This window comes from Lepus europaeus, chromosome 17, assembly GCF_033115175.1.
Source record: "Lepus europaeus isolate LE1 chromosome 17, mLepTim1.pri, whole genome shotgun sequence".
NCBI lineage: Eukaryota > Metazoa > Chordata > Mammalia > Lagomorpha > Leporidae > Lepus > Lepus europaeus.
In genome coordinates this window covers 26,288,728-26,315,562 of record NC_084843.1, presented here as the reverse complement: position 1 = coordinate 26,315,562, position 26,835 = coordinate 26,288,728, and the positions used below count along the sequence as shown (strand labels likewise).

The window sequence follows — 26,835 nt, the reverse complement described above, 5'->3', positions numbered from 1 at the left end:
CCCCAGGCCCCAGTCTGTGCTTTTGTATGTGGTTTGAATTACAGGTCAAGGTTCATTTTTTTCCTCTATGAATATTCAGTTGTTCCAGCTTATCCTTTAAAAACTAATCTGAGGGTCGGTGTTGTGGCATATTAGGCAAAGCCACTGCCCAAGACAATGTCAGCCCTTGCTTTCCAATCCAGCTCCTTGCTAATGGCCTGGGAAAAGCAGTGGAATATGGCCCAAGTTGTTTGGGCTCCTCTGCCATCCAGTTCCTGGCTTTCACCTAGCCCAGCCTTGGCAGCTGCAGCCATCTGGGGAGTTAACCAGTGAATGGAAGGTCTCTCCCTTTCTCAGTAACTCTGTTTTCAAATAATTAATTAAAAAAAAAAATACTGATTTCTCACCATTGAATTACCATGTCTTCACTGCTGAAAATCAATTACCTATACATGTGTAGGTCTATCAGTTTCTTATTTGGCTCCATGGTGTTTATGTCTCACCTTACATTGATATTACACTGTGGGGCCAGTGATGTGGTGCAGTGGGTTAAAGCCTTTGGCCTGCAGCATCGGCACCCTTTTATGAGTGCAGGTTCAAGTCCTGGCTGCCTACTTCCAATCTAGCTCTCTACTATGGCTTGGGAAAGCAGCAGAGGATGGCCCAAGTCCTCGAGCCCTTGTACCCACAAGGGAGACCGGGAAGAAGCTCCTGGTTCCCAGCTTCAGTTCAGCTCAGCTCCACCCATTGCAGCCACTTGGGAAGTGAACCAGAGGATGGAAGACCTGTCTCTAACTCTTTCAAATAAACAAAGTAAATGTTAAAAAATAATACATTATCTTCATTACCAGAGGTTTAAATAAGGCTCAAATACAAGTACAATCACACATTACTAAACAACAGGATACATTCTGAGAAATGTGTCATTAGGCAATGGTCACTGTCCTAACATAATAGAAAGGGACTTACACAAACCTAGATGGTAAAAGTGTATTGCACAAGAGACACAGTAAACATGACATGGATGAGGCTGCTGCCAGCGTAACATGACATGTTAGTCTATAGTACTTTTTTTTTTAAATAAATACTTATATGTTGAAATAATGATAAAAAGTAAAGTACAATACACAAACCAGTAACAGTTATCTACAGTCATTATCAAGTACGTACTATACATACTTGTATATGTAATACTTTATACACTTACAGCACAGTAAGTCTGTTTATACTAGCATTACCACAAACACATTAATGAATGCCTTGAACAATGACATAATGATGCTACAGAGGCAACAGTTTTTCAGTTCCATATAATTTTACAGGACTACCATCATAATATGCAGTCTACCACTGACTGAAACTATTATGTAGCACATAACTGTATAACTTTAGGTGATTTAACAAGTCTCTTCCTATTACTAATAGGGAATCATCTCATAGATATCAAATGATAAGAAACTGTACTAAATGTCAAAATACCACACATAAAAAGGGTGAACGAGGGGCCAGCGCTGTGGCGCAGTGGGTTAATGCCCTGGCCTGAAGTGCCGGCATCCCATATGGGCGCCTGTTTGAGCACCAGCTGCTCCTCTTCTGATCCAGCTCTCTGCTGTGGCCTGGGAAAGCAGTAGAAGATGGCCCAGGTCCTTGGGCTCCTGCACCCATGTGGCAGAACTTGAAGAGGCTCCTGGCTCCTGGCTTCGGATTGGCGCAGCTCTGGCCATTGTGGTCAATTGGGGAGTGAACCATTGGATGGAGGACCTCCCGACCTCCCTCCCTTCTTCTCTCTCTCTTTCTCTCTCTCTCTCTCCCTGCCTCTCCTCTCTCTGTGTAACTCTTGACTTGCAATCAAATAAACCCTAAAAAAAAAAAAAAAGGGTGAGTATAAAACTTCTTTTCATCCCAAAGCACAAAAATTATCAAAGATAGCAGAGAACAAAAGCTAATTAATTTCACATATATAATCTATGTACTTCAAATGTACTTGCTTATTATCAGTATAGAAATTTTCCCCAGGACCCCTAGAGACAAACCTAAAAGAGTATTTTAGCTCATGTAGTGTCTTTCAGCTTATATAGGTCCCTCTAACTTTCTCTTTCCAACTAACCAATTTTAACACATGTTTTGCCACGGAGGGGGAATTAGCAATAATCAGTTGCCAAGAATTTACATCTAGAAATATAGTTCATCTTAAATCTACAATCCAGCTTTATAAACAACCATAGTACAAGACTGACAAATATTCCTGCATTTGTGGAAATCCTTATCATAAAAATTGTTTGACATCAACCAATTTGTAACCAGCACAAAAAGGAATTGAAAACTTTTAAAACCTTAAGAGGCAGTCCTTTCATAACTCTCACATTTAAAAGAAACCATAAAATTCTAATGACGTTAAATCATGAGAAGTCTAAAAAAAATACAAAATTGTTTATATACCTGATTCTTCTTTATTCAATAACGAGATTTAAGAATAGCAGTAAAGTGAGCCCAATTTTACTTTGTTCATAATCAATACGACTGCATTAAAATAAATTATAAACGCAAGGCTCTGGAACCACTTCAAAATTTCTTATAGAATTAAAGAAGTAGAAAAAGAATAGTTTCCAGAAAATCAAAATTAAAATTTTATTGTATTCTAAAAGGTTTTTAAAGAGAGATCTATGTCCTATTTAATCAAAGGGACTATCCTCTCTAAAATTAACCAGGTTTAGTTAAGTTTAAAACCTAGAAATGGAATACCAATAGTATGAAGTCCCTATCACCTATAATAATCACAAAAAGACAATCAACAATTCAGACTGTCAAATGTGAGAGAAAATAATGTAAAATCAACTGAAACCTAGCAGAGAACTACTTTATTCTGCACAGGAAAGAGAAATAAGGATTTTTCTGCCTACATTGTCCAGAAAGAAAAGTAAAGTCAGAGGTCGCTTTTCACTTACTCTTTCCAGACCACTTCCCAAAGGTACATTTTTAAGTGTCTTTGAATTTTTAAACTTTACCCAATTCTTTGGTAAACCACCACTGTTTGCTTCTAATCTTTATAAACACATTCTACCAAAAAATGCTCACCACAGAGTAAACACGGCAGTTACATCTTAACTAAATTTCTACTATCCATCTTCAATGCTATCTTTCAAAACAGCTATACTAATTTTACAACAGATTACACGTGAGACTCTGTAAGCTTTAGGTTGCATTTCTTTCAATCTGTTCCTCCCCTCACCCTTGAACTGGCAGCACTGGTTACTAATCTTCCAGTTCACTCAGATAATACCTCTTTCACTAAGAAAAACGAGAGAGAAAGAATAATAAACTCACTTACCCTTCCTTAGACATTCTCAAAGATCTGCTTCCTCTGGATGAGAATACAGGATCAACAAACAAGCTCTACTGATCTCTTGAGAACTGTAGCTCATTTGTTAAAGCACAGAGAACTCAGGCCCCGAGAGGCCCAACAAATTCAGGCACAATGCCGAACCCTAACTAGGCAGTATCTCAGTGGCTATATCCTCAGCTTTAAATACTTAAAAACCTAATAATAGAAAAAAACACACACAGAGACCAGGAAAAATAACTAATGGCATGAACTATTTAAGACTGTCCAGTTTAGGAAGGAGACAATCCAAACAAGCAAGTTCCCGTAAGAGTAATCGTTCCTGGCAAACATAAAAAGGCAAATTTACCCCCTAATGAGGCCCTCCAACAGTACACAATGTGAGTTTCACAGAATGAATAGCCCTAGTTGGTTAAAATCATTTTTAGTTTACTCTGGGGGGGGAAATCCAGGATAATTTCATGTTTTAATGATCAGTTTAGTTATTTCCTCCCTTAGAAAATGAACAATGTGAACTATAAGAGAAGGAAGTATTTATGTGTTGATCACATTACCGGAGGAAACTAACATGTATTTCCACACTGAGGTTTTTTTTTTTCTGATTTCATTAACTGCTTTTAAGAAAAACATCTGTGTCCAGAAATATTTCATTCATTTGCCTAAAAATTTGCGTTCTTGTGAAGATATTTTATATTATCCCTAACATATGAGGGGAACATTCTAAAAATTAATTCCAAATCTCAGAGCAAACTGAGGAATGAAAGAAAAACATCTGCAACATTCCTGCTTCCTGACCAATACAGTGCATAGGGCTTATCCAACAGGGGAAGAAATAAACAATCCTACTAGAGTCTAAGGACACTGAGATAGCCAGTAGGTCCTTCCAATGGTGATTCAAGTTAAAAAAACAAGTTATAAACATCTTAAAGAAATGCTATTTGAATTTTTTAAAATTTTCTCTTTAAATATTATCTAAATATCTTGCCATAAAGGTTTCTATAATTATTAAAATGCTTAAATAGTCACCAAGTAAATAAAAGCACCATTAAATACAATAAATTCAAAGCAAAATTACTTTCAGTTTTCTTAGAAAAGCAGTATTATATAAAAATGGAAAGAGAATGAGAACTGGAATGAATAGATTTAAATCTCACCTCCCTCACTTTCTAGCTTTGGAAATTTGATTAAATTACCTAACTTAAGACTGAGATTTTTTAAATCTATAGAACAGAGAGTATCTGGTAAGACTGTTGTCTGGAATATGTAAGTACTCAAAGAACTATGGTATCTTAATGGTGGCAAACACTACTTCTCTAACATATCTCTTGGGAAATACTTTCTTAAAAAATCCGAATCTAAAATTTCATGAATACGATGGGCTTTCATTGACTATCCTCAAATCACATTCCATAAATGCAAGAATACAAACTGACTATGGAAAAATGACCTAACCCTTCAGGGTGCCAACTTCCCATGGATTCCCTGGATTTTCAGCTTGTGGCATCACAGGCTCAGTGTGGAGGAAATAAATCTAATTACTATTTTAAGACTTTGCTATTATGCAAAGAGTAAGAAAGACAAAAATTACTAACTGAGCAGAGGACACTTGTGCAAAAGGAATTGTCTGAAAATGACTAGCCCTTTCAAACTCCACACACACATTCAACAAATATTTATTGAATGTCTTTGTGTCAAGTACCAGTACACAAAAGTAAAAAAGAATTTCAAGAAATTAAAAAATCTAGTGGATTTTTGAATGAGGCCCATCCAAAAACAATTATAAAATAGTATATAATTGTAGCATTAAGATTTGCACAAAAGACAAGTGCATCTATATTATTCTAAGTCTTTTTTTTTTTTTAACTTTATTTATTTATCTGAAAGGCAGAGTTACACAGAAAGAGGAAGTGAGAGATTTTCCATCTACTTGGTCACTCCCCAAATGGCCACAATGGCTGGTGCTGGGACAGCCCAAAGCCAGGAGCCAGGAGCTTCTTTTAGGTCTCCTACATGGATGCAGGGGCCTGTCTTCCGATGCTTTTTCAGGTGTTTTAGAAGGGAATTGCATTGGAAGTGGAGCAGCTGGGACTCAAACCAGCACCCATAAGGGATGTCAGTGTCACAGTGGCAACTTTACCCTCTAAGACACAGCACCAGCTAGCTACCTGGCTGAGTCTTACTGAAAGGATGAGAGTGTGTGTGTGTGTGTGTGCTGTGTGTTTTAAAGTGACACTGGGGCCACTGTGGCGCAGGAAGTTACGTAGCTTCTTGTGACATCAGCATCTTGTATTAGAACACTGGTTCATGTCCCAGCTGCTCTGCTTGCAATCCAGCTCCCTGCTAATGTGCTTGGGAAGGCAGTGGAGAATGGCCCAAGTATCTGTGCCCCTGCCACCCATGTGGGAGACAAGGATGGAGTTCTTGGCTTTTTCAGCCTGACCCATACCTGCTTGGGGAATCAACCAGCAGATTAAAGATTCTCTCTCTCTCTGTCTCTCCCCCGCTAACCCCACCCTGCCTTTTAAATAATTAGATAAATAAACCTAAAAAATAAAGCAAAACTTGACACTCTGTTAAAAAGCTCTTTATATATCTATTATCTCATTTAATTCTGGCAATAACTCTATGAAGTAGAAATTATCCCAGTTTCACAGACGATAAGTTTACAAAAAGTTTACAAAAGTTAAATACTATTGGGGCTAGCACTGTGGCGTAGCAGGTTAAGCCTCTGCCTGTCACGTGGGCATCTCATATGGGTGCTGGTTCAAGTTCCAGCTATTCTACTTCTGATCCAGCTCTCTGCTGGTGGTCTGGGAAAGCAGTGGAGGATGGCCCAGGTCTGTAACTCTGCCTCTCAAATAAGTAAGTCTACAAATTTTTTAAAGAGTTAAATATTATGATTCTAAAGAATTCAAACAGAATAATCCAAAATGCTAATCCTGGGCCCAATCCTGTAACAACCATACTAAAAGAATTAGCAGGTATTAATCAGGTTGAGGAAAAAAAAAAGAGGGGCCTATTTGAAGCCAGGAGCCAGGAGCTTCTTTGGGTCTCCCACGTGGATGCAGGGGCCCAAAGACTTAGGCCATCCTCCACTGCCCTCCCAGGCCATACCAGAGAGCTGGATCGGAAGTAGAGCAGCCAGGACCCAAACCAGTGCCCATATAGGATGGCACTGCAGACAGAAGCTTTATTCGCTATGCCACAGCATTGGCCCCAAGATATTTCTTTCTCTCTTTCTCTCTTCCTCTCTCTCTCTCTCACTGTGTCTTCCCCTCTCCTTGTAACTCTGCCTTTCAAACAAACAAAATAAATCTTGGAAGGAAGGGAGGAAGGGAGTGAGGGGCCTGGAAAACAATGAGTAAGATTAAAAGAAGAAAATGAAGTCTAATACATACCAACTTTCAAACAAATATGGGTGAGTTATATTTCTAATAAGCCTTTTGCACTGTTTTGACTTTTGAAAACATAGTACTTATATATAAAAAATCAAATATGATAATTGTTATAATATAGGATGTAATATTATGCAATGTTACATACTGTTAAATAAAAGCATATCAACAATAATGTAAAGAATAAAAACCACTTAACTGAAAGCAAATAAATGAACCCGATAACAATACATACTAATACCATAACTACATTATAAGGGGGAAAAACAAGAAAAATTAATCCAAGTAATTAAAAAAATCCTTCTATTTGAAAACATACTTTTAGTCTGTACAGAGTAGGCTACAAGAACAAAAGAACTGAACAAACTGAGCTTTTCTGGGTTTGGTTGGTACAGTATGGGTAAATCAATTCTGGAATTACTTTAAATATATTATTAGATTGAGAAGATAAGTACACTGATGCTATTCGGAGCCAGGGTTCTCATTGTGGATCAAAGGATTTACAAACATGAAATGGGTATGAAAAAGAAACCTTCTGGGACTGGCACTGTGGTGCAGTGGGTTAAAGCCCCAGCCTGCAGCACCAGCATCCCATATGGGTGCCAGTTTGAGTCCCAGCTACTCCACTTCCAGTCCAGCTCTCTGCTATGGCATGGGAGACCTGGAAGAAGCTCCTGGCTCCTGGCTTCAGATCAGCCTAACTCCAGCTGTTGAAGCCATTTGGGGAGTAAATCAGCAAATGTAAGATCTCTCTCTCTCTCTATGCCTCTGCCTCTCTATAACTCTGCCTTTCAAATAAAAATAAAAATATTTTTAAAAAATTGATTCTTTGAAAACATCAACAAAAAACACTTAGCCAGACTGATCAAGTATAAAACAGAGATTTAAATTACTAAAAATCAAGAATGAAAGCAAAGACATTGCTACTGATCATAAAGAAATAAAAAATGGATATAAGAGAATACCATAAACAATTATATCCTTGGGCATGCATTGTGGCACAGCAGATTAAGCCACTGCTCAGGAGGCCAACATCCTGGCTACTCCACTTCCAAGTCAGCTTCCTACTAATGCACCTTGGAAGGCAGCAGATGATCATTAAAATACTTGCATCGCTGCCACCCACATGGGAGACCCAGACAGAGTTCTAGACTCCTTGTTTTAGCCTGGCCCAGCCCTGCCTGCTGCTGGCATTTAGGGAATGAACCAACAGTCAGAAGATATTCTGTCTCTACCCGCCCCCTGCCCCCCCCCCCAACCTGGCCTTTCAAATCAACAAATAAATACATACTTTAAAAATTATATGCTAACATGTTAGGTAACCAAGATGAAATGGATAAATACCTAGAATCACAAACTACCAACACTAATTAAAAAATAAACATTAAAACTAAAGATCTACACAAATGAAAACATTGATCCAGTAAACCAAAAAACTTCCAACAAGGAAAAGTGGAGAACTCACAGCTTCACTGATAAATTTAATCAAAGGTTTAAAGAATTAACATCAATCTTTCTCAAACTCTTCCAGCAGAAAAGGGAAACTTCTCAAATCATTTTATGAAATTAGTATTATACCTTAATACCAAAGCAAAACATCACAAGAAAAGAGACATAGAAAACAACATTCCTATGTATTTAGATGCAAAATTCCTCCACAAAATACTAGTAAACCAATTTGAGTAAAAGTGACATTTACTCCAGCAATTCAAGGCTGGTTCAAACTACAAAAATCAATCAACATAATGCATATAAGAAGGACAAAAAAACCAGGTATGCATTTGGCACAGCAGTTAAGATGCCGCTTGAGATACCTGCATCTCTTATTAGAGTGACTGGGTTCAGGTCCCAGATCTACTCTTAATATTGCCACCTGACCCAGACTGAATTCCTGGCTTTGGCCTGGCCCAGGACTGGCTGTTACAAAAATTGGGAGAATGGAACAGTAGATGAAAGCTCTCTCTGTAGTTCTACCTTTCAGATAAAAAAATTTTAATTATTTTAATAGACACAAAAAAACGTTTTTGAGAAAATTCAACATCCTCTTCTGATACACGCATTCAACAAATTACAGACGGCCGGCACGCGGCTCAATAAGCTAATCCTCCGCCATGCGGCGCCTGCACACCGGGTTCTAGTCCCGGTAGGGGTGCCGGATTCTGTCCCGGTTGCCCTCTTCCAGGCCAGCTCTCTGCTGTGGCCAGGGAGTACAGTGGAGGATGGCCCAAGTCCTTGGGCCCTGCACCCCATGGGAGACCAGGAGAAGCACCTGGCTCCTGCCTTCAGATCAGCGCGCCTACCGCGGCGGCCATTGGAGGGTGCACCAACGGCAAAAAGGAAGACCTTTCTCTCTGTCTCTCTCACTGTCCACTCTGCCTGTCAAAAAAAAAAAAAAATTACAAACAGACAGGAATTTCCTCTGGGCCAGCGCCATGGCTCATTTGGTTAATCCTCCGCCTGCAGCACCGGCATCCCATATGGGCACCGGGTTCTAGTCCCAGTTGCTCCTCTTCCAGTCCAGCTCTTTGCTGTGGCCCGGGAAAGCAGTGGAGGATGGCCCAAGTGCTTGAGCCCTTGCACCTGCATGGGAGACCAGGAAGGAACACCTGGCTCCTGGCTTCAGATTGGTAGTGGCCATTTGGGGAGTAAACCAACGGAAGGAAGACCTTTCTCTCTGTCTCTCTCACTGTCTATAACTCTGTCAAATTAAAAAAAAAAAAAAAAAGGAACTTCCTCAATATGATAAAGAGTAACTGTAGCTATAAAAAGCCCACAGCTGGGGCTCAGATTGCGGTAGGCATCCCTTATCAGAGTGCCAGTTCAAGTCCCAGCTACTCCACTTTTTTTTTTTTTTTTTTTTTGACAGGCAGAGTGGACAGTGAGAGAGAGAGACAGAGAGAAAGGTCTTCCTTTGCCGTTGGTTCACCCCCCCAATGGCTGCCGTGGCCGGCGCACTGCAGCCGGCGCATCGCGCTGATCCGAAGCCAGGAGCCAGGTGCTTCTCCTGGTCTCCCATGCGGGTGCAGGGCCGAAGAACTTGGGCCATCCTCCACTGCACTCCCGGGCTACAGAAGAGAGCTGGCCTGGAAGAGGGGCAACCAGGACAGAATCCGGTGCCCCGACCGGGACTACTACTCCACTTCTGATCCAGCTTCCTGCTAATGCACTTGGGACAGTAGTGGATAATGGTCCAAGTGCTTGAGTCCCTGCCATCCAGGTGGGAGAACTGGATGAAGTTATTACTGGCTCCTAGGTTCAGGCCAGCCATAGCTGTTGCAGCCATTTAGGGAGTAAATCAGAAGATGGTTAACTCTCTCTCATCCTTTCAAATAAATAAATGTAATAAATCAATCTTAAGAAATAGCAACAACAAAAAGCCCACAGCTAACATCATACTTGTGATGAAAGATTGAAAGCTTTCTTCCTAAAGTCAGGCATGTTCATTTCCTAAGTCCTATTCAACTCTATACTACAAATTCTAGCCAGGGGCTGGCATTGTGCTGCAGTGGGTTAAGCCACAACCTGCGACACCAGCATCACTTATGGGCTCCAGTTCAAGTCCTGGTTGCTCCACTTGTGATCCAACTCCCTGCTAACACACCTGGGAAATCAGCAGAAGACAACCGAAGTACTTCATGGGAAATGGGGATAAAGCTCAAGGCTCCTGGCTTTGGTCTGGCCCAGTCCTAGCCATTAATAGCATTTGGGGAGTGAACCAGCAGTTGGAGGACCTCGCTCGGTGTTCTTCTCACTATATAACTCTTTTAAATTAATAAATATCTCTTTAAAAAATAAAAATAAAGAAATTCTAGGCCGGCGCCGTGGCTTAACAGGCTAATCCTCTGCCTTGCGGCGCCGGCACACCGGGTTCTAGTCCCGGTTGGGGCGCCGGATTCTATCCCGGTTGCCTCTCTTCCAGGCCAGCTCTCTGCTATGGCCCGGGAAGGCAGTGGAGGATGGCCCAAGTCCTTGGGCTCTGCACCCCATGGGAGACCAGGAGAAGCACCTGGCTCCTGGCTTTGGATCAGCGCGATGTGCCAGCCACAGCGGCCATTAGAGGGTGAACCAACGGCAAAAAGGAAGACCTTTCTCTCTCTCTCTCTCTCTCTCACTATCCACTCTGCCTGTCAAAAAAAAAAAAAAAAAAAAAAAGAAATTCTAGCCAAAGCAATTAGACATGAAATATAAATATTTCAAAATTAGGAAACAAGTAAAACTAACTTTATCTATAGACAACATGATCTAATACATAGAAAACCCTAAAAAATACACACATACAATAGTATTAGAACTAAAACACAGTTAAGAAACAACTCCATTTATCTTAGTGTCAGAAATAAAAAAATATGGCCAGTGTCACAGCTCAATAGGCTAATCCTCTGCCTACGGCGCCGGCACACAGTGTTCTAGTCCCGGTCAGGGCGCTGGATTCTGTCCCAGTAGCTCCCCTTCCTGTCCAGCTCTCTGCTGTGGCCCGGGAAGGCAGTGGAGGATGGCCCAAGTGCTTGGGCCCTGCGCCCCCATGGGAGACCAGGAGAAGCACCTGGCTCCTGGCTTTGGATCAGCGTGATGGCCGCACTGCGCCGGCCACAGCGGCCATGGGGGGGGGTGAAACAACGGAAAAGTAAGACCTTTCTTTCTGTCTCTCTCTCTCTCTCTCACTGTCCACTCTGCCTGTCAAAAAAAAAAAAAAAAATACTTGGGAATAAATTTAACAAAATAAGTGTTAATACCCATACAATGAAAATTATAAAATATAATTTAAAGAGAAAAAAGCCTAAATAAATGAAAACACATTCTGTATTCAATGATCAGCAGGATAGCAATACACTTAAAATTGATGTAAAGGGGCCCTGCTGTAGCGTAGCAGACTAAGCCTCTACCTGTGGTGCCGGTATCTCATATGGGCATCAGTTCGTATCCAGGCTACTACTCTACCAATCCAGCTCTCAGGTTATTAAACTCTCAGAAGCAAACAGGAATAAATCACTGTGACTCTGAATTAAGTAATGGTTTCCTAAATATGACATCAAAAGAAAACAGAGAAATTGGACTTCATCAGTATTAAAAACATTCCTGGGGACCACTATTGCAGTGTAATGGGTAAAGGTGCTGCCTATGGTACCAGTTTGAGTCCCAGTTACTCTACTTCCAATGTAGTTCCCTACTATTGAGCCTGGGAAAGCAGCGGAAGATGGCCCGAACGCTTGGGCCTCTGCACCCACATGGCAGACTCAGAAGGAAGGTCCTGGCTCCTGGTTCTGCCTGGCCCAGTCCTGGCCATTGCAGCCATTTGGGGAGTGAACCAACAGATGGAAGATTTGTCTCTAACTCTGCCTTTCAAATAAAGAAACAAATCTTTTAAAAAGGAAGAAAGAAAATAACTGCTTCAAAAGACACTACAAAGAAAGTAAAAAACTAAACTCACAGAATGGGAGAATATTCAGGAAAATTTTATATCTGATAAAGATCTAGTACTCAGAATATAAAAAGAACTTTTTCAAAGGAATGACAATCCAATTAAGAAATAGGAAAAAAATCAGACATTTCTCAAAAGACATGCAAATTGCTAATAAGAACAAGAAAAGATTCTTAATTTCATTAGTCACAGGAGAAATGAAATACCACTTCACACACACTAGGATTGCTATAATCAAAAAGACAAACAATATTAGAAGTAATGAGGATGTGGAAAAATTAAACTGTCATACAAAGCTAGAGGGAATATAAAATGATGCCCCTACACTGGAAAACAGTTTGTCACTTCTTCAATAAGTTAAACACCAAGCTACTATGTAACACAGCAAATTCTATCCCAAGATATATACCTGAAAGAAATGTTCACATAAAAATTACATGCAAATGTCATATTTGTATTATTCATAATGATCAAAAGTGAAAACAACCTATGCTAAGCAACAGATGAATAGAAAACAAAATATTACATAGTCATCTAGAATATTATTCATCCATGAAAAGGAACTAGGTATTGATTCATACTACAACATGCATAAACCTTGAAAACATTATGCTAAGTGAAAGAAGCCAGACACAGAAGGCCACATATGTTATGACTACATATATATGAGATGTCCAGAATAGGGAATTCCACAGAGATAGAAAGAAGTGGTTCCCAAGGACTTGAGGGAAGAGTAAATGGAGAGTTAATTCCAGCAGGTAACCGGTTCCTTTTAGGCTGATGAAAATATTCCAGAATAAGACCATGGTAATGGTTATACAATCTTGTAAACATATCAAAAGGCACTGAACTGTACACTTTACTAGGGTGAATTTTATGCTATGGCTATTTAACAGATACTATTTGTGGTCCCCAATGGTTTTTATGTTGCAAGCCTGGTGCCCAGGGTGGCAGTATCAGAAGGCGGTGGGACCTTTAAGAGGTGAGGCCTAGTACCATGTCCTTTGGTGAGGGGGGAGGGGGCAATGCCCTCAGAAGAGAATTCTGGTCTCCCCAAGTGAGCTTTTTCAAGACTGAGTTGCTGTAAAAGCCTGAGACTAATCCCTGAGTAGTTTGATCTCTGGCTTCTTGTTTGGCAATGTAATTTCTTCCTCCTGTGGAAACTCACACCATATAATGTGGGGCTCTCCCAGGAGCCAGCACAATGCTATTTAGACTTTGAATCTCCAGAATTATGAGATAAATAAATCTCTCTTCTTTGTGAAGTTAGCCTGTCTCAGGCTCTTTGTTGTGATAACACAAAACAAATAATAGTATGTCAATAAAAAGTAATTTAAAATTCTTAAATTAGAAACATCTACTTACCAAATGACTATTGAGAATAAAAAGCACAAATAGACTAGGAAAAGATAATTACAAATATATATAAAAATATTTCCACAGGGCCGGCGCCGTGGCTTAACAGGCTAATCCTCCACCTTGCGGCGCCAGCACACAGGGTTCTAGTCCCGGTCGGGGCACCGGATTCTATCCCGGTTGCCCCTCTTCCAGGCCAGCTCTCTGCTATGGCCCGAGAAGGCAGTGGAGGATGGCCCAAGTGCTTGGGCCCTGCACCCGCATGGGAGACCAGGAGAAGCACCTGGCTCCTGGCTTTGGATCAGCGCGATGTGCCAGCCACAGCGGCCATTAGAGGGTGAACCAACGGCAAAAAGGAAGACCTTTCTCTCTCTCTCTCTCTCTCACTATCCACTCTGCCTGTCAAAAAAATAAAAAATAAAAATAAAAATAATAAAAAAAATATTTCCACAAGGTATACAAAGATGTCCACATAAACAATTTCATGCAAATTCTCAAAGCAACATTATTCATAATGGCCAAAAAGTAGAAACAATTCAAATGTCCATCCACAGAAATAAAGTGTAGCATATTCATACAATGGAATATTATTTGGCAATAAAAAGTAATGGAGTAATGACATATTAAACCTAGGTAAAAAATATTACAAAAAATATTATGCTAAGTCAAAGACACCAGACATAAAAGGCCACATCATATGACTACATTTGTATTAAGAGTCCATATTAATAATTCCACAGGTATAGAAAGTAAATCCATGGAAGCTGGCACTGTGGCGCAGCAGATTAAGCCATTGTCTGCAGTGCTGGCATCCCATATGGGTGCTGGTTATAGAGTTGTGGCTGCTCCACTTCTGATCCAGCTCCCTACTGATGCACCTGGGAAAGCTGTGGAAGATGGCTCAAGTCCTTGGGCCCCTGTACCTACATGTGACAGTGTAGTGAAGCTCCTGGTTCCTGGCTTTGACCTGGCCCAGCGCTGGCCATCATTCATTTGGGTGCCTCACCCTCTCTCTAACTCTACCTTTCAAATAAATAAATCTTTAAAAAAAAAAAAAAAAGTAAGTAAATTCATGGTTACCAGAAGGTAGAGAGAAGAACATAGGGAATAACTACTAATGTGCATGAAGTTTCTGTTTGAACTGATGACAAAGTCTGGAATTAGACAATAATGATGGTTGCATGAGTTTGTTAATTTACTAAGAACTACTGAATCATATACTTCAATTTTATATTATGTGAATTAAATTTATTTTTAAAATATACAATGACTGTTCACAAATTGCAAGAAAAAATGATAACACAATAGGCAAACAACATAAACAGGCAAAGTTACAAAAAAAATTTAAAAATAGCTAGTTAACATACGAAGAGGTATTCAGCCTAATTATTCACCAGGAAAATACAAATTAAAACCAAAAGGATCCCGGTTGCCTCTCTTCCAGGCCAGCTCTCTGCTGTGGCCAGGGAGTGCAGTGGAGGATGGCCCAAGTGCTTGGGCCCTGCACCCCATGGGAGACCAGGAGAAGCACCTGGCTCCTGCCATCGGAACAGCACGGTGCGCTGGCCACAACGCGCCTACCGCGGCGGCCATTGAAGGGTGAACCAACGGCAAAAAGGAAGACCTTTCTCTCTGTCTCCCTCTACTGTCCACTCTGCCTGTCAAAAAAAAAAGAAAAAGAAAAAGAAAGAAAGAAAGAAAGGAGGGGACCGGCCTGTGGCATAGCAGGTAAAAAGCCACTGCCTACAGTGCCAGCATCCCATATGGGTGCCGGTTTGAGTCCCAGCTACTCCATTTCCGATCCAGCTCTCTGCTATGGCCTGGGAAAATAGTGGAAGATAACCCAAGTCCTTGGGCCCTTGCACCCATGTGGAATACCCAAAAGAAACTCCTGGCTCCGGATTGGCCATTTGGGGAGTGAACTAGCAGACAGAAGACCTCTCTCTCTCTCTGCCTCTGCCTCTCTGTAACTCTGTCTTTCAAATAAAAAAAAAAAAAATCTTTAAGATACAACATAAATCAAAATAAGATTGGAATAACAATATTAATTTAAAAAACAAAAGGAGATACAAACAATAATCACTTTTAAATTAACTAAACAATTCAAAAGTTTAACACTGTAGGTTGGTGACATTGCTCTTATACAACGTAGGCAGAGCTGTAAGTCAGAGTAACTGGGCGAACTATTTTGCAGTATCTATTAAAATCAAACATATGTATATCCTATGACCCAACAATTCCATTACTAAGTAGAAACCAAGAGATATGAGTGCATGTATTTACAAAAAGACATGTTCAAGAATGCCTGGTGCAGGAGTCAAGATACCACTTAAGTAAGATGTGCCTGTTTCAAGTCCAGTTTCTGGCTAATGTATACCCTGGGAGGCAACAAGTATGGCTGAACACAGACTAACTTTCAAGCTTCTGGCTTTGGCCTAGCCCAGTCCCAGCATTTGGGAAAAGAACCATCAAATGGGAGATCTTTTTCAAATAAATTAAAAAAAGAGAGAAAAATTCTTTAAAAATTAAAGAGAATTTAATAGCACAATTTCTAAATAGTCACATTTTTCCTGAAGAAAAAAATTCTGACTCCAACTTTTTTTTTTTTTTAAGATTTATTTATTTATTTGAAAGGAAGAATGACAGAGACAGATAAAGATATCATTCATCTGCTGCTTCATTCCCCAAATGCCTCCAACAGCAGGGGCTGGGCCAGGCTGAAGCCAGGAACCAAAACTCCAACCAGGTCTCCCACATAGGTAGTAGGAAACTCAAGTACTTCAGCCATCACCCACTGCTCCCCAGGTACATCAATAGGCTGCTGCATTGTAAGCAGAATAGCTAGGACTCAAACTGGCACTGTTCTAGAATGTGGGTATCCCAAGTGGTGGATTAACCCACTGCACTACAACACCTGCCCCTGACTCCAACTCTTCTTACGACACTAACATGATGATAACAGAATTTATTCAACAATTCAACAACCAGGCTTTCACAGTGGTACAACAGCTTGAGTTTAGCTTCAGTGAAAAACTTTATGGCTTACTGGTAAAGGATGGGAAAGCCATGGATCCTAGCATCCTGAAGGGAGAAGCCAGCAACAGGTAAAAGAAGACTGAAGCAGGGCTGGTTGTTGGCAATAGTCAAGTTGCATTTGAAAAAGCAGAAAATTCATCACCCAATCTTACTGGCAAAACTAAAACCATGGAAAATCACCAACCTACTATGAATCCTGACTAGAATTTTGAAAAAAATGGGAACCAGAGGTTTGGACAAGAAATTCTCAGATATTATTTGGCAAGCATTTGCTTCTGGGGTATCTCCTCCAGAGACTTTGGAGCACATGAGTTATATACACGTTTAAGGCATCCTGTTATATGGAACCTCAGGCTATGGTAAGACTTTCCTGGCTTGACTGGCAATATTTTGAATGCCAAGAGAGCCTAAAGTAGTCAATGGGCCTGAAATTCTTAACGTGGGAGAATCACAGGTGAACATTCTTTGCTAATGCTGAAGAGGAGCAAAGGAGGCTTGTTGTTAAGGGAGCATGGCTGGTAGGTAGCATGGCAGTTCACTGATACTGCCATCAACTAGTTGCTGTCCAAAATTGATGAAGTAGAACATACTCTGTTTTTAAAGATTTATTTATTTGGCTGGTGCCGTGGCTTAACAGGCTAATCCTCTGCCTTGTGGCGCTGGCACACCGGGTTCTAGTCCCGGTCGGGGCGCCGGATTCTATCCCGGTTGCCCCTCTTCCAGGCCAGCTCTCTGCTATGGCCCGGGAAGGCAGTGGAGGATGGCCCAAATGCTTGGGCCCTGCACCCGCATGGGAGACCAAGAGAAGCACCTGGCTCCTGGCTTCGGATCAGTGAGATGCGCCAGCCGCAGCGGCCATTAGAGGGTGAACCAACGGCAAAAAGGAAGACCTTTCTCTCTCTCTCTATCCACTCTGCCTGTCAAAAAAAAAAAAAAAGATTTATTTATTTGAAAGGCAGAGTTACAGAAAGAAAAATGGAGAGGGAGGGAGAGGGAGAGGGAGAGGGAGAGGGAGGGAGAGGGAGAGGGAGAGGGAGAGGGAGAGGGAGAGGGAGAGGGAGAGGGAGAGGGAGAGGCAGAGGCAGAGGCAGAGGCAGAGGCAGAGGGAGAGGGAGAGGGAGAGGGAGAGGGAGAGGGAGAGGGAGAGGGAGAGGGAGAGGGAGAGGGAGAGGGAGAGGGAGAGGGAGAGGGAGAGGGAGAGGGAGAGGGAGAGGGAGAGGGAGAGGGAGAGGGAGAGGGAGAGGGAGAGGGAGAGGGAGAGGGAGAGGGATCTTCAATTTGCTAGTTCACCCCCCAAATTGCCACAACAGCCAGATATGTGCTAGGCTGAAGCCAGAAGCCAGGAGTCTCACCCAGGTCTCCCATGTGGATGCAGAGGCCCAAGCACTTGGGTCATCCTCCACTGCTTTCCTAGGTGCATTAGCAGGGAGCTGGACTGGAAGTGGAACAACCAGGACTAAAACTGGCACCCATATGAGATGCTGACACTGCAGGGAGTGACTTAACCCACTGTGCCACAGCGCCAGCCCTAGAGTACACCATTTGAACAGCATCCCAGTCACTGGAATGACCAATGACCATCTGACAGTTGAGGCTCTCCTTCAACCTGGAAGACTGGAAGTTAATGGAGAGAACATGGGGTCAGGTATTTGTCCATCAGTGAAAACATTCTTGGGATGCCTACATCCTTTATCAGAGCGCCTGGGTTAACATACCAATTCCAGTCTCAATTCCAGCTACCTCTAATGCACACCTTGGAACGAGTGGTGATGGCTCAAGTACTTGGGTTTCTGCAACCCATGTAGGAAACCAAGATTCAGTTCGAGGCTCCTGGCTTTGGGCTGGCCCAGCTACATCTGTTGTGGACACCTGGACAGGGAACCAGTGGTTGGATGATCTCTTTCAAAAATAAAAAAGAATTGAATTAAATTTAAAATAGAGGGTCCAGCACTGTGGTGTAGCAGGCAGAGCCACTGCCTGCAACAGTGGCATCCTGTATGGGCGTCAACTCAGGTCCTAGATGCTCTACTTCCAATCAGCTTCCTGTTAGTGTGCCTTAGAAAGCAGCAGAGGATGACCCAAGTCCTTGGGCCCCTGCACCCATGTGAGAGACCTGAAGAAGCTCCTGGCTCCTGGCTTCAGACTAGCCCAGCTCTAGACGTCGTGGCCATTTGGGAGTAAACCAGAGGATGGAAGATTGATCTCTCTCTCTGTAACTCTTTCAAGTAAAATAAGTAAATATTTAAAAAACTTTAAAATGGATACAGGCTTGCCAGATGAGAAAGGTGAAGTACAGATCCATTCATATCACAAGGATCAGAGCATAAGTTACTTTGTGCTGTTGCAGACACTAAAAAACTGGCTGTGATGGCAGTATATGGAAGATGTCTGTCTGCTTTTCAAATAAACACAAATGAAAAAAATTTTTTAAAAACTGACTGGGGATGGGGCCGGTGCTGTGGCGCAGCGGGTAAAGCCGCCGCCTACAGTGCCAGCATCCCATAGGTGCCAGTTCAAGTTCCGGCTGTTCCGATCCAGCTCTGCTATGGCCTGGGAAAGCAGTAGAAGGTGGCCCAAGTTTTTGGGCCCCTGCACCTGCATAGGAGACCTGGAAGAAGCTCCTGGCTCCAGATCGGCTCAGCTCCAGCCGTGTAGCCATTTGGGGAATGAACCAGCAGATGAAAGATCTCTCTCTCTCTCTCTGCCTCTGCCTCTAACTCTGCCTTTCAAATAAAATAAATCTTTCTTTTAATTATCAGTTATTTATTTGAAATAACAGCGTATTTAGCTTAATGACAGAAGTAAAAAGCCAAATGATGCAGCACAGAAAGATAAACATCCAATGTTCTCACTCCCATATGAAACTAAAAAAGTTGATCTCACTGAAGAATAGAGTAGAATAGTGGTCCCTAACAGAAGAAATGGTAAATGTTTAAGGAGACAGAATCATTAATTATTGTAATTTAATCATAATACATGTTATGCATGTATTAAATTATCACATTGTATCCTATAAACATGTATAACTGTTATATATCAATTTTTTAAAATAAATGAATGCTATTCATGTGACATCTGTAAGTACTTGGGAAAGAAATTAAAGTTTATCAAACAGAAAGTTTTTATCTGCATATAACCTGAAACTTGCTTTTACTCTGAGATTAAAAAAAATTATAAACATTTCTCTTTTTTTTTAAAGATTTATTTATTTATCCAAAGGCAGAGCCACGGAGAGGCAGAGCCACGGAGAGGCAGAGCCACGGAGAGGCAGAGCCACGGAGAGGCAGAGCCAGAGAGAGAGAGAGAGAGAGAGAGAAAGAGAAAGAGAAAGAGGTCTTCCATCTGCTGGTTCACTCCCCAGATTGCCACAACGGCCGGAGCAGTGCCAATCCGAAGCCAGGAGCCTCCTCCATGTCTCCCATGAGGGTGCAGGGGCCCAAGCACTCAAGCCATCCTCCAGCACCCTCCCAGGCCACAGCAGAGAGCTGGAATGGAAGTGGAACAGCTGGGACTGGAACAGGTGGTGCTCCCACCCATGATGCCACAGTGCCAGCCCCCCTTATAAACATTTCTAAATCTATTAGTGACCCACAGCTACAGGTACTACAATTTTTTTATATGTACACACATTTTTTGTTTTGTTTTTGTTTTTTAAATTTATTTGAAAATCATAATTACAGAGAAGGAGAGGCAGAGGGAAAGAGACAGAAAGACATCTTTGATCCACTGGTTCACTCCCCAGATGGCTGCAACAGCCCAGACTGTGCCAGGCCAAAGCCAGGAACTCAGAGCTTCTTCTGGGTCTCCCACGTGAGTGCAGGGGCTCAAGGACTTGGGCCATTTTCCACTGTTTTCCCAGGTGCATTAGAAGGGAACTGGATCAGAAGTCTTTACCTTCTAAGCCACAGCGTCACCCCCATAAATGTTGTTTTACACTTTACTTCCTATGCCATTTCTAACACCGTGTCTCACACACGGAAGATGATCATGAGTATCCACTGCTTTGACTCTTGATAGGAAATTGAAATGGTTTCACTTTTTCAGGGTATAAGGAACAGGAGCAGCCTAACAAATTGCTATACAGTGACATATCAGGAGGCAAGTGTCACCAGCCTACTTTAAAAACAAGAACAGATAAAGTAACTTTTGAAACACTCCATAAAAAATTATTTTCTTCAGAATACTAATACTTACTGAAATAATAAAATGTTGCTTAACTCTGACCTAGCTTTCTGACATACAGAAGGGTGGAATTTGAATTACTTTTTGCCTGTTTATAATACTTTTAGATCTTCAGTCTAATGCTCTCCCAACGGAGCTATTTCGGCTCCCTATAATACCTTATCTGTATAAATCAGTTTAATCACCTTTGCAGTAAAACTTTTTTTCTTTTTTTAAAATGATTTTTCATTATATTTTTAAATATTTTATTTATTTATTTTAAAGTTAGAGTTACACAGAGAGAGGAGAGACAGAGACAGAGACAGAAAGAGAGAGAGGTCTTCCATCCGATGGTTCACTCCCCATCTGCACCAATCTGAATCCAGGAGCCAGGAGCTTCTTCTGGGTCTCCCATGTGGGTGCAGTGGCCCAAGGACTTGGGCCATCTTCTACTGCTTTCCTAGGCCATAGCAGAGAGCTGGATCGGAAGTGGAGCAGCCGGGTCTCAAATCAGCGCCATATGGGATGCGGGCACTTCAGGCCAGGGAGTTAATCCACTGAGCCACAGCACCAGCCCCTCTAGTAAAACTTTAAAATTAGCATTTATTTCTGTTTCCTGCAGCTTTGAAACAACTAAGCAACCATGAGTTATTTTTGACTCTGAAGTTTCTTTGCAACTTTGCAGCACTGCCTATACCACCATCTCTACTTAATCCTGTATTTCCTGGGGGTAGAAAAGAGATGGTTCTAGAAGGCCCAGATCTTTCTATCCTATAGAGTCACTGCAGATATAAACTTATAATTTCTGCTAAAAATAAATGACTCCTGGGACCAGCGCTGTGGCAAAGCAGGTGAAGCAGCCTCCTGCAGTGCCGACACCTCCTATAGGCGCCGATTCAAGTCCTAGCCGCTCCACTTCCGATTCAGCTCTCTCCTATGGCCTGGGAAAGTGGTAAAGGACGGCCCAGATCCTTAGGCCCCTGCACCCACGTGAGATACCGGGAAGAAGCTCCTGGCTACAGATCAGCACAGCTCTCTCTGGCTGTTGCAGCCAGCTAGGGAGTAAACCAGTGGATGGAAGACCTCTCCCTTTCTGCCTCGCTTTCTCTCTGGGGTAACTCTTTCAAATAAAGAAATAAGTAATTTTTTTTAAATTTAGAGAAAATACTGGTCTTAAAAATTTTTTCCCTCGGGGCGCCGGTTCTGTCCCGGCTGCCCCTCTTCCAGGCCAGCTCTCTGCTGTGGCCAGGGAGTGCAGTGGAGGATGGCCCAAGTGCTTGGGCCCTGCACCCCATGGGAGACCAGGATAGGCACCTGGCTCCTGCCATCAGATCAGCGTGGTGTGCCGGCCGCAGTGCGCCAACCGCGGCAGCCATTGGAGGGTGAACCAACGGCAAAGGAAGACCTTTCTCTCTGTCTCTCTCTCTCACTGTCCACCCTGCCTGTCAAAAAAAAAAAAAAAAAAAAAATTTCCCTAATATTCAGAGTTCCCCACATTCTATCTAATACACAGCAGTCACTAAACACAGTTTATTTATTAAAAGCATATGTCTGGGGTTGGGAGGACTGGTGTTGTGGTATAACAGGATAAACCTGTTTTCTAACCATAAAAGGAATGCAAACAGTAAAACGCTGGTTGGAATATGTTTTCAGTGTTCCAACCAACAGTATTTCCTATAGCGAGACAAAAAAATATATATAGTGTACTCTTCTCGCAAAGTTAGGGGAAAAAAATGTAATATGCCCAAGGTATGCAAAAGGGAGAGAATAATAAAGTTACAACTTAATATAGGGGCCGGTGCTATGGCATAGTGGGTTAAGCTTCTCCCTGCATTACTGGCATCCCATATGGGCACTAGTTCATGTCTTTGCTGTTCCACTTCCAGCTGAGCTCTCTGCTAATGTGCCTAGGAAGGCAGATGATGGCCCAAGTGCTTGGACCCTGGCACCTTAAGTGGGAGACCCACAGTTAGCTCCTGGCTCCTGGCTTCTGCCTGGCTACGCCCCAGTCATTGTGGCCATTTGGGGAGTGAACCAGCAGATAGAAGATCTCTATCTTTCTATATATAACTCTGCTTTTCAAGTAAATAAAATATATTAAAAAAAAAAAAAGCCTAAAAGCAGAATAGGGATATGGACAGAACAAAAGAATAAATGTTTAGAAAAAAATTATAAAAACATTGGGGCCGATGCTGTGGCGCAGCAAGTTAAAGCCCTAGCCTGAGGCTCTGGCATCCCATATGGGCGCCGGTTCTAGTCCTGGCTGCTCCTCTTCCAATCCACCTCTCTGCTATGGCCTGGGATAGCAGTAGAAGGTGGCCCAGGTCCTTGAGCCACTGTACCCGCATGGGAGACCCAGGGGAGGCACCTGGCTCCTGGCTTCAGATTGGCACAGCTCCAGCCATTGCGGCCATCTGGGGGAGTGAATCAGCGGATAGAAGACCTCTCTCTGTAACTCTTTCAAATAAATAAAAAAAAAAAAAAGAAAAGAAAAACAGTAACACTGATAAATAAAACGGCTTTTTTTTTTTTTTGGACAGGCAGAGTGGACAGTGAGAGAGAGAGACAGAGAGATAGGTCTTCCTTTGCCATTGGTTCACCCTCCAATGGCCGCCGTGGCCAGCGCACTGTGGCTGGCGCACCGTGCCGATCCAAAGGCAGGAGCCAGGTGCTTCTCCTGGTCTCCCATGTGGGTGCAGGGCCCAAGCACCTGGGCCATCCTCCACTGCACTCCCGGGCCACAGCAGAGAGCTGGCCTGGAAGAGGGGCAACCGGGACAGAATCCGGCACCCCAACTGGGACTAGAACCTGGTGTGTTGGGGCCGCAAGGCGGAGGATTAGCCTATTGAGCCACGGTGCATGCCAAAACAGCTGTTTTTTAAACAAAACTACAATTAAATGAATAAACTTAATTCAGGAAAGAAAGCTTGTACAAATTAGAAGGAGAAATAATGAAAAATCTGAAGAAAATTCAAGCAATTACTGTGTGTTGTATAAACCTTTATTTAAAAAAGAGAAACATTTGAAGGAATTTTTCTATAAGAAAAAAATTATCAAAACTGATCGCAGAAGAGAAAGTAAATCACATATGTAGAAGAAACTGATTCAACTTAAACTTTTCTCTTGGAAAACAATACTGTGGGGCAAGCATCTGGAACAACAACCCGAGATACCCACATCCATTATCAGAGCACCAGGGTCCAAGTCTAGCTCTGCTTCCAGTTCAGTTTCCTGCTAAAAAACACAATGGGAGGCAGCAGATAAGGGTTCAAATACTCAGGTCCTTGCCACTCACATGGGAAACATGGAATGAGTTCCAGGCTCCCGGTTTCAATCCAGCCCAGCTATGGCTGCTGTGGGCATCTGGGGAGTGAACCAGCATATGGAAGATCTCTGTCTTTCAAAAGTAAATTTAAATTTAAAAGAAAAATAGTAGGCACTGGCACTGTGGCACAGTGGGTAAAGCCACCACCTGCACTGCCAGCATCCCATATGAACGCCAGTTCAAGTCCCTGCTGCTCCACTTCCAATCCAGCTCCGGGCTAATGTGCCTGAGAAAGCAGTAGAAGACGGCCCAAGACGTTGGGCCCCTGCACCCACATGGGAGACCCAGAAGAAGCTCCAGGCTCCTGGTTTTGGATTGGCCCAGCTCTGGCTGTTATGGCCATTTAGTGAGTGAACCAGCAAATGGAAGACCTCTCTCTCTCTCTCTCTTTTTTCCTCCCTCCTTCCCTCCTTCTCTCTCTCCCTCTCTGTAACTCTGTCTTTCAAATAAATACATAAACCTTGGGGGGAAAAAAGGAAAAATAGTATTGTAAATAAATCTTTAAAAAGGGAGGAATGGGGGCCAGTGTTGTAGCATGGCAAGTAAAGCCACTGCCTGCAATGCCAGATCCCATATGGACACCAGTTCAAGCTCTGATTGTTCCACTCCTGATCCAGCTCTATGCTAGTGGCCTGGGAAAAGCAGTGGAAGATGGCCAACACTGGGGCCTCTACCACGCAAATGGGAGACCTGGATAAAACTCCTGGCCCAAAGCTGATCATTAGAGCCACCTGGGGAGCTAATCAGATGACAACCCCCCTCTCTCATGTAACTCTTTCAAATAAATAAATGAATCTTAAAAAAAAAATTAAAACTGAGAGGATGGGACCAGCATTGTGGCACAGTAGGTAAACCTGCCACAGGCAACACCAGCATCCCATATGGACAACAGCTCAAGTGCTGGTTGCTCCATCTCTAATCCAACTCTCTGTTAATAGCCTGGGAAAAGGAGCAAAAGGCGCACCCAAATGTTTGGGCCCCTGCCACTTGCATGGGAGTCTCAGATGAAGCTCCTGGCTCTAGCCTAGCCCAGCACTGCATACTGTGGCCATCTGAGGAGTGAATCAGTGGTGGAGGATCTCTGTCTCTTCCTCTAACACTTTCAAAATAAATCTTTAAAAATGTTGAGGGCCAGTGCTGTGGCTTAGCGGGTAAAGCTGCTGCCTACAATGCCAACATCCCATATGGATGCCAGTTCAAGTCCCAGCTGCTCCACTCCCAATCTAGCCTTTTTTTTTTAAAAAGATTTATTTATTTATTTGAAAATCAAAGATACATGGAGAGAGAGAAGGAAAGGTAGAGAGAGAGAGAGAGAGAGAGGTCTTCCATCCGCTGGTTCACTCCCCAGTGAACACAATGGCTGGAGCTGTGCCAATTCAAAGCCAGGAGCCAGGAGCCAGGAGCTAGGAGCTTCTTCTGGGTCTCCCATGTGAGTGCAGGGCCCAAGGACTTGGGCCATCTTGTACTGCTTTTCCAGGCCATAGCAGAGAGCTGGATCAGAAGTGGAGCAGCCAGGACTCGAACCAGCACCCAGATGCAATGCCGGCACTGCAGGCAGCAGCTCTACCCGCTACGCCACAGCGCTGCACACACACACACACACACCATCTAGCTTTCTGCTAATGGCCTGGGAAAGCAGCGGAGGATGGCCCAAAGGCTTGGACCCCTGTACCCATGCGGGAGACCCAGAAAAAGCTCCTGGTTTCAGACTGGCCTACCTCCAGCCGTCGTAACCATTTGCGGAATGAATCAACAGATGTAAGATATCTGATTCTCCCTCTTTCTCTGTAAATTTGCCTTTAATAATAATAATAAATAATCTTTAAAAATAATAAAGATTGGGCCAGCGCCATAGCTCATTTGGTTAATCCTCCACCTGTGGCACCGGCATCCCATATGGGCACTGGTTTTAGTCCTGGCTGCTCCTCTTTTCAGTCCTGCTCTCTGCTGTGGTCTGGGAGGGCAGTGGGGGATGGCCCAAGTGCTTGGGCCCTGCACCCGCATGGGAGACCAGGAGGAAGCACCTGGCTCCTGGCTTCGGGCTGGTGCAGTTCCGGCCGTAGCGGCCATTTGGGAGACGAACCAACGGAAGGAAGACCTTTCTCTCTGTCTCACTCTCTCTCTCTCTGTCTATAACTCTACTTTTCCAATAAGTTACAAAACATAAATAAATGAAGATTAAAAATTTTTAAAGGAGGGAGGGGAGTCAAGAGCAGTTAGCATTGTGGTGCAGTAAATTAAGCCACAGACTGTGATGCTATGCAGCATCCCATGTCACAGTGCAAGTTCAAGTCCTATCTGTCCCACTTCTGATCCAGCTCCCTGCTAATGTGTCTGGGAAGAGAGAGGGTGGCCCAAGTGCTTGGGCTCCTGGCACTAACATGGAAGACATCCTGTCATTTTAACTTCTAAATAAATATCTCAGGGGCATAATGGGTGAAGCCACGCCTACAACACCAGAATCCTGGAAGTTCCATTTCTGATCCAGCTCCCTGCTGATGATCTGGGAAAAGCAGCAGCAAATGATCCGTGTTTGGGCCCCTGCCTCCCATGTGGGCAGACCCAGATGAAGGTCCTGATTCCTGGTTTCAGCCTGGCCCAGCCCTGGTAGTCATGGGGTGTGTGTGTGTGTGTGTGTGTGGTTTGAACCACTGAATGAAAAATCTTTTTTAAATAAATCTTTTTACAAATACATACACATATACATAAATCTTCAAAAAATATATTTTAGAGGTCGACATTGTTGGTGCAGCAGGTTAAGCTGCCGCCAGTAATGCTGGCATTCCATATGGGTGCCAGTTCAAATCCCAGCTGCTCTATTTCC

General features: G+C 42.9%; 1 protein-coding gene across 1 annotated transcript in view; it reads right to left on the bottom strand.

Annotated features, from left to right (window-relative positions):
• NT5C2 (5'-nucleotidase, cytosolic II) overlaps positions 1-26,835 on the bottom strand; it is a 108,690-nt gene that overhangs the window by 58,715 nt on the left and 23,140 nt on the right. The window lies entirely within an intron of this gene.